The 10,714-nt window shown below is 36.6% G+C and overlaps 1 non-coding gene across 1 annotated transcript; it reads right to left on the reverse strand.

The window, feature by feature from the left end:
* Positions 1–4,438: 4,438 nt before the first annotated feature.
* On the reverse strand, positions 4,439–4,545 carry LOC127812343 (small nucleolar RNA R71). Its single transcript, XR_008025852.1, has one exon. It is a non-coding gene; the product is annotated as a small nucleolar RNA R71 (small nucleolar RNA).
* Positions 4,546–10,714: the final 6,169 nt, after the last annotated feature.

The following is a 10,714-nucleotide window of genomic DNA, read 5'->3' on the forward strand; positions in this document are numbered from 1 at the left end:
CTTGCGGCCCCGCGCGGGCGGTCAATGCAGTAGGGGCACCGTGGGGCCCCGCGTGGGCAGCGCCAGCAGGCCCTGCCGGCCAATTTTTTTCAAAAATTTGGAATTTTGGGGCATTTCTTAATTGATTTTGGGCCCCGGAGGAATTTTTGAAATAAAAGGATTTTTCGGGCATTTTTGGAGAAAAATGCCGAATTTTGAAAAATGAAATTTTTTGAGTTTTTCCTCCAAAATTGGTAATCAATCAATGTATGGATTGAAATGGTGAATTTTTGGAGCCCAATGAAATTCTTGGATGGAAAAAGAATTAAATATAAAAATGAGAATGGCGATTGGGCATCATAATGAGATTTCTTTTCACCCAAGTGCGATGTGGTTAAGCCCAATTCTGCTAGTGAATCCTGGGGTTGAGGGAAGGGAAGGACAAGCCTAGTTCCGACCTAGGGCGTTTCGTCCTGAAACATGGTTCGCCATTCACCAAAGGCCGGGCAGGTAGACAATTCGGGTAATTGTTCACGAATGACACCCATACGTGAGAACGAGGCGTCACAGTCATCGTTCGGTAACCCGCTAAATTGAACAGAGATTTGAATCATTTGAATAATAGCTGGCTTAATCTCAAAATTATTTGCCCCTATGGTTGGTCTGGTGATGCTGGAGGGTGTTCCTTGAATAGAGGGCATAGCTTAATCCATTAAAGCTCTAACTTGCCCATTCCTTTGCTCCACAATTTCGTCTCCAATGTTTTGTTGAGATTCTAATGTGACCTACAAAAAAGAAATAGAATATCACAATGGTTAAAAACTTGATTTTTTTTAATTATTATTATTATTTTTTAACACTCAAAAATGTAAATAAAAATGCAATAAAAGATAACACAAAGATGAAAACAAACAACTAAAAACAATTAATGTCTAAACTAATATTCAAGTTAATTAGTATTGATATTAATACCAATCCCCGGCAACGGCGCCAAAAACTTGTTAGGCTAATTCGCAAGCGTACGAATTGCGCAAATAATATAATGAATGAGTAGAGTGTCGATCCCACGAGAATTGGATTAAGTATCAAAATTGGATTAACTTTAATATTATTCAAACTATAAAAAGAGATGAATTTGAATAAATTAAACTAATGAATATTGAAATTAAACACAAATTTAAAAATAACTTAACTTGGATAAAATATAGGCAACTAGGGTGTTTCGAATCAACTTATTAATCTGTCTTAATTTTCAATTAATTGGGTTTCTATTAATTTAATGGGGTGAATATCTAAATTGGTTAGTTTCTTTCCCAAGATTTACTAACCTAATTAAATCTCAATTTATTAACAATCAACCTATTTCCCAATAGTTATAACAAATCGAAATTCATTGTTAAGGTCCAATTCATTATCCATCATAAGATTCAAGTATCAAATCCCTTATCAACTATCTATCTTATGAAATTTACTACTTCAACATGTTATAAAAATCACCTCTCGGTCTCAAATCATAATACAAAATCAATTAAATGATGGTTAAATCACTTAATCATACTAAGAGCAAGCAATAAATAATTAAAATCATGGAAAGAAACCCAATTAATAAAAGTCAAGAATTCATAATAAGTTTCATCTTAAACCCTAGTTAAATAAAATTAGTTCATGATGGAATTAATGAAAACCCAGAATAACAGTAGTTGAAAAGAAAATAAGAGCTCCCTGTGTGCTGCTTTAATACAAAATATGTATATATGTTATGTGTGTAGCGGCTTTCTCCAATCTTCAAAGCCTTCTATGCGCCTCCAATTTCTTCAATTGCGTCCACTGTGTGCCACTGAGTCTCACCAAAATCCTCAATTTCTTGTGTGCCGCCAGCCTTCTTCATTCCATGCCATCTCTTACTATATTTATATATCTATATGTCATCCCTGGCCGCCCCATTCCTTCCTTCTAAACCTTTTATATATTATAATATATATATATATATGGAGCCCTAGCCCAAATCTCACATTCATGCCATCCACTTTATAACATATATAAATAATATAATATATAATATAAAATATAATATTTAATATACTATTAGTTATATTAACTTTAATTATATTATAATATTATTTATTTTTATATTTATATTATAATATAAATTTTGAAATTAACTTTATAATATCTTTTTTTCTTTTCTTTTTATCTCCAAATCTTCAAAATAACATCCTTTGCTGAGTTCCTACAAAAAGAGATTAAAATAATGTAAAATCTATATAAACACATATTTTATGTAGAAAAAATTGCACAAGATTAAGATGAAAAGTAGATAAAAATATGCATATAATTAAACCCTATCAAATACATACAAAAACTAGAGTAGACCGCGTCGGCATGGGCGATCAAAACCAAGGAAAGGAAGCAGAAGGTGACGAAGCAGATGGCAGCGACGGAGATTGAACTGGAAGAAGAAGAAGCAGCGATGAAGCAAATAAGATTGAACTGGAAGAAGAAGAGAGGGAATGAAGCATAACAAAAAAATTTAGGGCAAGCACTGCTAAGCCATCTTACTAAGCAAATGGCGTGCGCTGGAAACGCATTTCCAGCCAATAATTTATAATTTTGAAACAGCCCCAATATTTTGAAAAATTACACAAACGGCCCGAAAAACGTTTTGGGCCATTTTTTTCGTTTCCGAAAAGGGAAATGGTTTGGAACGCCGAAACGGTGCCTCCGAGCCGTTTCTGTGCTTCACAGGTTACAATTATTAATTATTTAAATTAAATTAGATTAATTAGGTGAAATCGAAATACCCTAGTACTATTCAATTATTGAAACTCTCCATATTTACTTTTTGTGTTATTATTCTATTTTGTTAAATTAATTCTCCTTAATCAATTGTTTGAATAACATTGGGATTAATATAATTTTGATAATTATCACCTGATTCTTGTGAGAACGATATTCTACTCACTACTGTATTACTTATGCGATCCGTACACTTGCAGAAAATCGCCTTCAAGTTTTTGGTGCCATTACTGGGGATCAGCGGTTAATAATATCACTATTAGATAGCTTATTTGTTAATTTAAACCTATTTTATTCTATATTAATTTTTCTTTTGATTTTGCATACTTTATCTTTTGTGTATGTGTCAATATATATGTTGTATTTTTAATATTTCTTGTTCCATTAGCTACTATTTAGATTCCATTTATCAATTCTCATTTTAGTTAATTTAATATTATAATTCTGTCTTTGTATGTTTCATCTTCCATTTTTATTGTTATATATTTGATTTTTTTAAACAAATTATATATATATATATAAAGTAAAAAGTTAGCTGCAATCCACTCCATCATCTTGGTCACCATTAAGTATTCTCACTGAAATTAGCACACTTACTTTTCCCCACCACAACTCATAATAGTAAATTAAAAAAAAAATTGTAAAAAAATAAAAGAAATTTATATATGTTTTTTTATTTTTATTTTTTTTTTCTTCTTAAGTTGTTTAATTTACTATTAGTTGCAATTTTTTTTTATTTTTTATTATAATATTTAATGCTTGAAACTAAGATCTCATAGTTAACAACTACACACTCTAGCCATACGAGCTATTATAGTTATTTTTTTATTAGTTGCTATATTTATTCTATATCCATGTGATGTTACATAGCTTGCATATAATTCTGTTTTAATTATTATTATTATTATTATTATTATTGCATTTAGATCTAAAACTATTATTTAAATTTGGCTACACTATTTACTAAAATTAAATATTCTATTTGTATTTTAATTTATTTTTTTCTTATATTACATTTAATATTTTTAATTTATACTTTGGTATTTAATTTTTTTTTATTATTTATTGCCTTCCATTTTATTTGATTTCAATTTAAAATTTTTTCTTCTTATTACTTACGTGTGATTATTTTCTATATTTTTGTTGAACCAAATGTTGTGCTTTAATTATGTATGCGACATGTTAAAAGCCTTGAAGTTGTTCCATTTGATCCTGAAATTGAACGCACTATTCGTGGGTTAAGGAGAGAAAGAAGAGTAGTAGAACAATAAGCAGCCATGAACAACGAAATAGCGAATAGAACATTGAGGGAATATGGTGTTCCATTAATAAATGACACAAATTCAAGCATTACAAGGTCTACTGTTCAAGCCAATAATTTTGAAATCAAGCCAGTAATAATTCAAGTTATCAAAACTTCCGTCCAATTTTGTGGATTACCTAGTGATGATCCAAATGTCACATTGCAAATTTCTTGAAAATATGTGACACATTCAAACACAATGGCGTATCTGATGACGCTATTAGATTAAGGTTATTTCCTTTTTCTTTAAGATATAAAGCAAAGAATTGGCTAACATCACTCCCTGCAGGTACCATCACTACTTGGGATGAATTAGCTAGAAAATTCCTTGCTAAATTTTTTTCACCAAAAAAAACTGCAAAGATGATGAATGACATCACAACCTTCAGCCAAACCAATATATAAACTTTGTATGAAGCTTGGGAGAGATTTAAAGACTTGTTCAGAAGGTGTCCACATCACGAGCTTCCTAAATGGTTGTTTTCCAAACATTTTACAGCGAATTAAGCCATTCGACAAGGATCACCATTGATGCAGCAACTGGAGGAGCTTTGATGAGCAAATCCATTGATGAACCTTATGATTTGATAGAAGAAATGGATGCAAATAATTATGAATGGCCTTTAGAAAAAACTATGCCAAAGAGATCAGTTGGGATACATGAAATTGAACTATTTGCTGCTTTAAATGCTAAGGTAGACTCTATTTATAAAAGACTAGATCAGTTAGGTATTAATGTTGTTCATTCTGTTATGCAATTTTGTGAATTGTGTGTTGGGCAACATGTTACAAGTGAATGTCAAGATGGCAATCCTTTTGCAACATCGAGTGCGGAGCAAGCTCACTATATTTCAAATTCTAATCAACAACAAAACAATTCGTACTCCAACAATTACAATTCAAGGTGGAGAAATCACTCAAATTTCTCATGGAACGATAATCAAAATAATGTAAGGGTACCTCCACCTTGATTTCAACCTCAAGAAAATAAGACATTCTTAAAAGATTTGGTGGCAACACTCACTAAGGCCATAATGGAATTCATGATAGAGATAAAAACAAACTTCCAAAATCAACAAGCTGCCATAAGGAATTTGGAAGTACAAATGGGGCAATTGGCTAACACATTAGCAACAAGGTCACAAGGTGTAGTACCAAACAACACTGAAACAAATCCTAAAGAACATGTGAAAGCCATTGCTCTTAGAAGTGGTAAACAGCTAGAGGGACAACAATGAAAAGGCGTGGAAAAAAATTCAACCAAGACAGCGCCTCTGCCTTAAGAAAAATCACACAATGAAGAAAAAAAGAAACAAGAGGAATACAAGCGAGAGGCAGTCAAACCTTATGTTCCTCCAGTTCCTTTTCCACAAAGACTTCGCCAACACAATGAAGATAAAAATTTCTTGAAATTTCTTGATGTTTTTAAAAAGCTTCACATTAATATTCCTTTTGTAGAAGCATTATCTCAAATGCCAAGCTATGCCAAGTTCTTAAAAGAAATTATATCCAAGAAGAAGAGGTTTGATGACCATGAAACAATAATGCTAATTGAGGAGTGCAGTGCTATAATTCAAAACAAATTACCTCCAAAGTTAAAAGATTTACGGAGTTTTACTATACCTTACAATATTGAGAATTCTGAATTAATAAACCTCCATGTGATCTTGGTGCAAGTATTAACTTAATGCCTTTCTTTGTTTTCAAGAAATTGGGCTTAGGTGAAGTGAAACCTACAACTATTTCTTTGTAATTGATAGATAGATTTGTGAAATATCCACTAGGAGTCATTGGAGATGTTCTTTTCAAAGTGGAAAATTTCATCTTTCCAGTAGATTTTATTATGCTTGATATCATGGAAGATAGAGAGGTACATCTCATTCTTGGTTGTCCTTTCCTTGCTATTGGAAGAGCTTTGATTGATGTGCAACAAGGTAAACAAACTTTTAGAGTTGGGGAAGATGAGGTAATTTTTAGTGTTTTTCAAAGTTCTAAATATCCTTTAGAAAATGATGTATGCTTTAAGATTGATATTATTAATGAATGTGTTGCTGAAATTTATGAAAATCCTAAAGATCCTTTAAGAAAAGACGTGCAGTTTTTGGATGCACCATCAACAACATTGTTAGAATTGGATCCACCATAGTCATCTACAAGAGTCATCCAATCATGTTTATCAAGAAGAACCATTTTTGAAGAGCTTGGAAAAGGATCAACCCCCAAAGCTTAATCTCAAACAACTACCATCACACTTAAGGTATGCATTTTTGGGGGAATCATCCACACTTCCTATAATTATATCTGCATCATTAAATAATAAAGAGAAAGGAAAATTGTTGCATATCTTAAGAAGGCACATTACAGCTTTAGGATGGTCTATTGCTGATATTAAAGGAATTAGTCATTCTTTATGTATACATAAAATTTTGATGGAGGAAAATCATAAACCCACTATTGAGAACCAACGCCGTTTGAATCCAAACATGAAAGAAGTGGTAAGGGCTGAAATTTTAAAATTGTTTGATGCTGGTATCATTGATCCCATATCTGATAGCAATTGGGTAAGTCTTGTGTAAGTTGTACCCAAGAAATGAGGAATGACAATAATAACTAATGACAAAAATGAACTCATTCTTACAAAAAGGGTAATGGGTTGGCGTATGTGTATTAATTATCGCAAATTAAATATTGTCACTTATAAAGATCATTTTCCTCTACCGTTTATTGACCAAAGACTTGCAGGTAATGCTTATTATTACTTTTTAGATGGATACTTGGGATACAATCAAATTCCTATTGCACCCAAAGATCAAGAAAAAACCACATTTACATGTCCATACAAAACCTTTGCTTATCCAAGAATGCCATTTGGATTGTGTAATGCACCCGCAACCTTCCAACGGTGCATGATGGCTATTTTTTCCGATATGGTAGTGATATGCCCTGCAAACTTGGAGTATTAAAAGACTTAAAAAGTCGTGAGACATGGACATGAAGCCCAATGGCCCAACGGGTTGTAGGAGATCAAGGAAATAAGCCAAAAGAGCAAGAGGTCGAGCCGAGACCAAGTGGGGAGGGCCCACTCGGTTATGCTGAGTAGGTACGACACTATTTTGGTTTTTCAAACATAACTTTCTCATATGTGCTCCGATTGATATGATTCAAAGTCCTATGAAAATATAAGAGAATTATCTATAACTTTAATGTTTTGAGTTTTGAGCGATTCAAGCTGAATCAAGGTGTAAATCGGGAATGAAGTTGATGCATCTGCATTGTTAAGGCTCAGAGTCAAGTATTGAAGGAAGATGGACCCGAACCAAGACAAAAGCCAAAAAGAAGGCATCAACGAGTGGCCCCCCACTCGGTCATGACTGAGTGGCCCCTCACTCGGTCATGGGGAGACCGAATTTCCCTTACTTTTCATGACCCACTCGGTTATGCCGAGTGGGTATGACATTACCTTAGTTTTTCGGCCATAACTTTCTTATACGAGCTCTGATTGAGCTGATTCAAAGTCCTATGGAAAGATAAGAGAATTATCTACAACCTTTATGTTTTTCATTTTAAGATATTCTATCTGAATCAATGTGAAAATCGGGGTTGAACTTGAGATATGGGAACCACTCAAAACCGAGCCAAGGAAAAGGGCAAAAGAAGGCATGATAGGGTGGCCCCCCACTCGGTCATGACTGAGTGACCCCGCACTTGGTGATGGTCGAGTGGGCTTGGGCCAATCTCTCCTCTTTTTCCTCTCAGATGGGTCGCGAAATCATCGAAATGGGCCGCAAGATTCTTGCCTTGATTCTCGCACGTCTTCTCTCTGTCCTCCGTTATAAATATGAGACCATGCCTTCATCACAAGGTACGCAATTTTGAGTGATTGAAGTACAATTTTCTCATTTTCTCTTGAGATCTGACTTAAGCATCGGAGGGTTTGCACACGGACCCCCATTCGCGTCCTAACGGTGCTCTCGTTTTGTAGGCCACTCGTCACCTTCTGGTCACTCGGTCAGCAAGGCCACTCAGTCACCTTGGCCACTCGTCATCCTCAGGCCACTCGGTCAACTTGGCCACTCGTTATCCTTAGGCCACTCAATCATCTTGGCCGCTCGTCACCCTCAAGCCACTCGGTCAGCAAGGCCACTCGGTCATATTGGCCACTCGTCACCCTCAGGTCACACGGGCACCTTGGCCACTCGGTTAGCAAGGCCACTCGTCACCCTCAGGTCACTCGGTCATTTTAGGTCACCAGATCATTTTGGGCCACCAGATCATTTTAGGCCACCAGATCATTTTGGGCCACCAGATCATCAGCCCCACCAGATTATCAGCCTTATTAGACCATTAGCTCCATAGGATTATCAGATCTGGACCTCTACCAAATCTAGTTGTGTGTCGAGATTCTCATCAGTAAAGACATGACTCCCAAGACTCTTGCGTCTGTCCGCACTAAAAAATAGATTGTTGTATTTTGGCAACAACAATTGGCATCGTCTATGGGAAATGCAAGACAAAAAGTCAACTTAAGAATGGCAAACACCCGTGGACATCGACGAACTCTCTATCAAGGCGTAGAAACACTCCTACCACCACAGAACTCTCAACAATAGGGAGCACCTCCCATTATTCCCGATTCTCACCCACAAGGATCACTTCCGCCCCGTCATAATGTTTAACCCCAAGGAGGTGATCACTCCGTTTCCCTAAGCCAGCAAGTGGGGAACCAATTGGTCCCACCTTTACTTAACATCGGCTCAGGGCCACTTCCTATTGATCAAGCGGGGACTTCATGATAGCCACCACGTACCGTCCCGTGGGAAGAGTATGAAGCATTGGGACAACAACACGTTGAGGGCATGCATGCACTTCGAGACATGGATGGTATACTCCAAGATATGATGCCTAGAGGGATGTTGCCCGATACCTTGAAAAAGTTTATGCCACCACTTGAGCCTCAGCCTGAGGTGGGAGCTGATTCCTATCAAGAGGCCACTCCCGATTCTCATTCCCGATCCACTCCTTGTCGGGAGGATAGATCACCACCACCAAGGAAGAATCCTCACGCCATGCCCCGAAGACATGAGAGCCCACGAAAGGAAAACAGAGCTAAAAGTGCCCAAAGACGAAGATACCATGAAACTGGGGCCGGCATACCAACAAGACATGATAACCAAACAACAGCAAGTATACGAGATGATATGAAAAGGGTAGTTGAAGAAGTACTTGAACGAAAGAAATTGATCCCAGCCACGGAGGAGCAAGAATGCAGAAAATGTCCATTTACTACAGATTTATTGGATAAGCCACTGCCTAGAAAATTCAAGATGCCTCAAATCACCCCTTATTCTGGCAAGGATGATCCCTATGATCACATTCAAAGCTATGAGTCGTTGATGATATTGCACGGATGGGACGATGACATAATGTGCCAAGCTTTCTCCTTAACTCTATCAAGGCATGCCCGAACATGGTTCAACAGTTTACCTGAGGCCTTTATCTCTTCATTCGGTCAGCTTAGAACGGAATTTGTTAAGGCATTTATGATTAATAGTAGAAGAAAAAAGGACGCCACATACTTGCTTAGTATTCGACAGGGGAACAAAGAAACTCTGTGTCAGTATGTGGATAGATTTCGGAACGCCATCCTTGAAGTTCATGATTTACCAATTGCAATGGCAGTGTCTGCTATGTTACACGGAACACAACTAACTCCCCTACAAGAATCATTATCTTTGGACGCACCAACTTCCCTAGCAAATTTGTTTACTAGAGCAAATAAATATGTGCTCCATACAGAAGTTATGAGAGCTGTAGGTGGGAATGAGGGTAGAGAGCGAAAAAGGAAGGAAAGCGATGTTGAAGAGGACTCCAGGGGGTTAGGGGATCAGATATACCTCAGCCCTAGTTCCACCATTACACCAAACTTCTCCAACCTTGGTCAACCATACTTGCAGCCATCGAAGGGTCAGGTCTCATTAGACTCCCGAAAAAGGTTGACCATCCCATGGGGAAGAATAGAGAAGAATATTGTAGATATCACAGAACCCGTGGTCATTGCACTGACTAGTGCCGGGAGTTAAGAGATTAGATTGAGATGCTAGTTCGTGAAGGACATCTTCAAAGGTACGTACATGTCAAAGATAGTGAGCCTCGAAGAGGAGAAGATAGACAGGAAGAGTGGGGGAGATCAAATCAGAGATGTCAAGAGAGAGGAAGGGATTACGGAGAGAATCCACCTCTAGACAATGAACCAGTTCATGAGCCCATACATGTCATCTTGGGCGGTGAAACTATGGTAGGGGACTCCTCCTATTCCATCAAGACAAGCCACGAAAGGACATGCCTTTAGAAGAAGGTAGTCATCCACCATTAATGCCATTAAAGAGAAAGCTGGGAGCAAAATTCAGACACATTGAAGAGAGCCTATGTTAAAGAACGAGAAACTAAACATTTCGTGCTCAGAGGCAACAATAAGACCCAAAATGAAACAGTGGATGTACTCACTTATTTCAAAAAATGTAAGCATTTTCATTACACATTACTTTGTGAAAGTTTGTTTGCTATGCTTTGCTTACAGGAAAAATAAACTCAAGCTCGTTGCCCCACTCATGGCTCGGCAACGAGGGAAAAATAAAC

Source organism: Diospyros lotus, chromosome 10 (genome assembly GCF_014633365.1).
Source record: "Diospyros lotus cultivar Yz01 chromosome 10, ASM1463336v1, whole genome shotgun sequence".
Lineage (NCBI taxonomy): Eukaryota > Viridiplantae > Streptophyta > Magnoliopsida > Ericales > Ebenaceae > Diospyros > Diospyros lotus.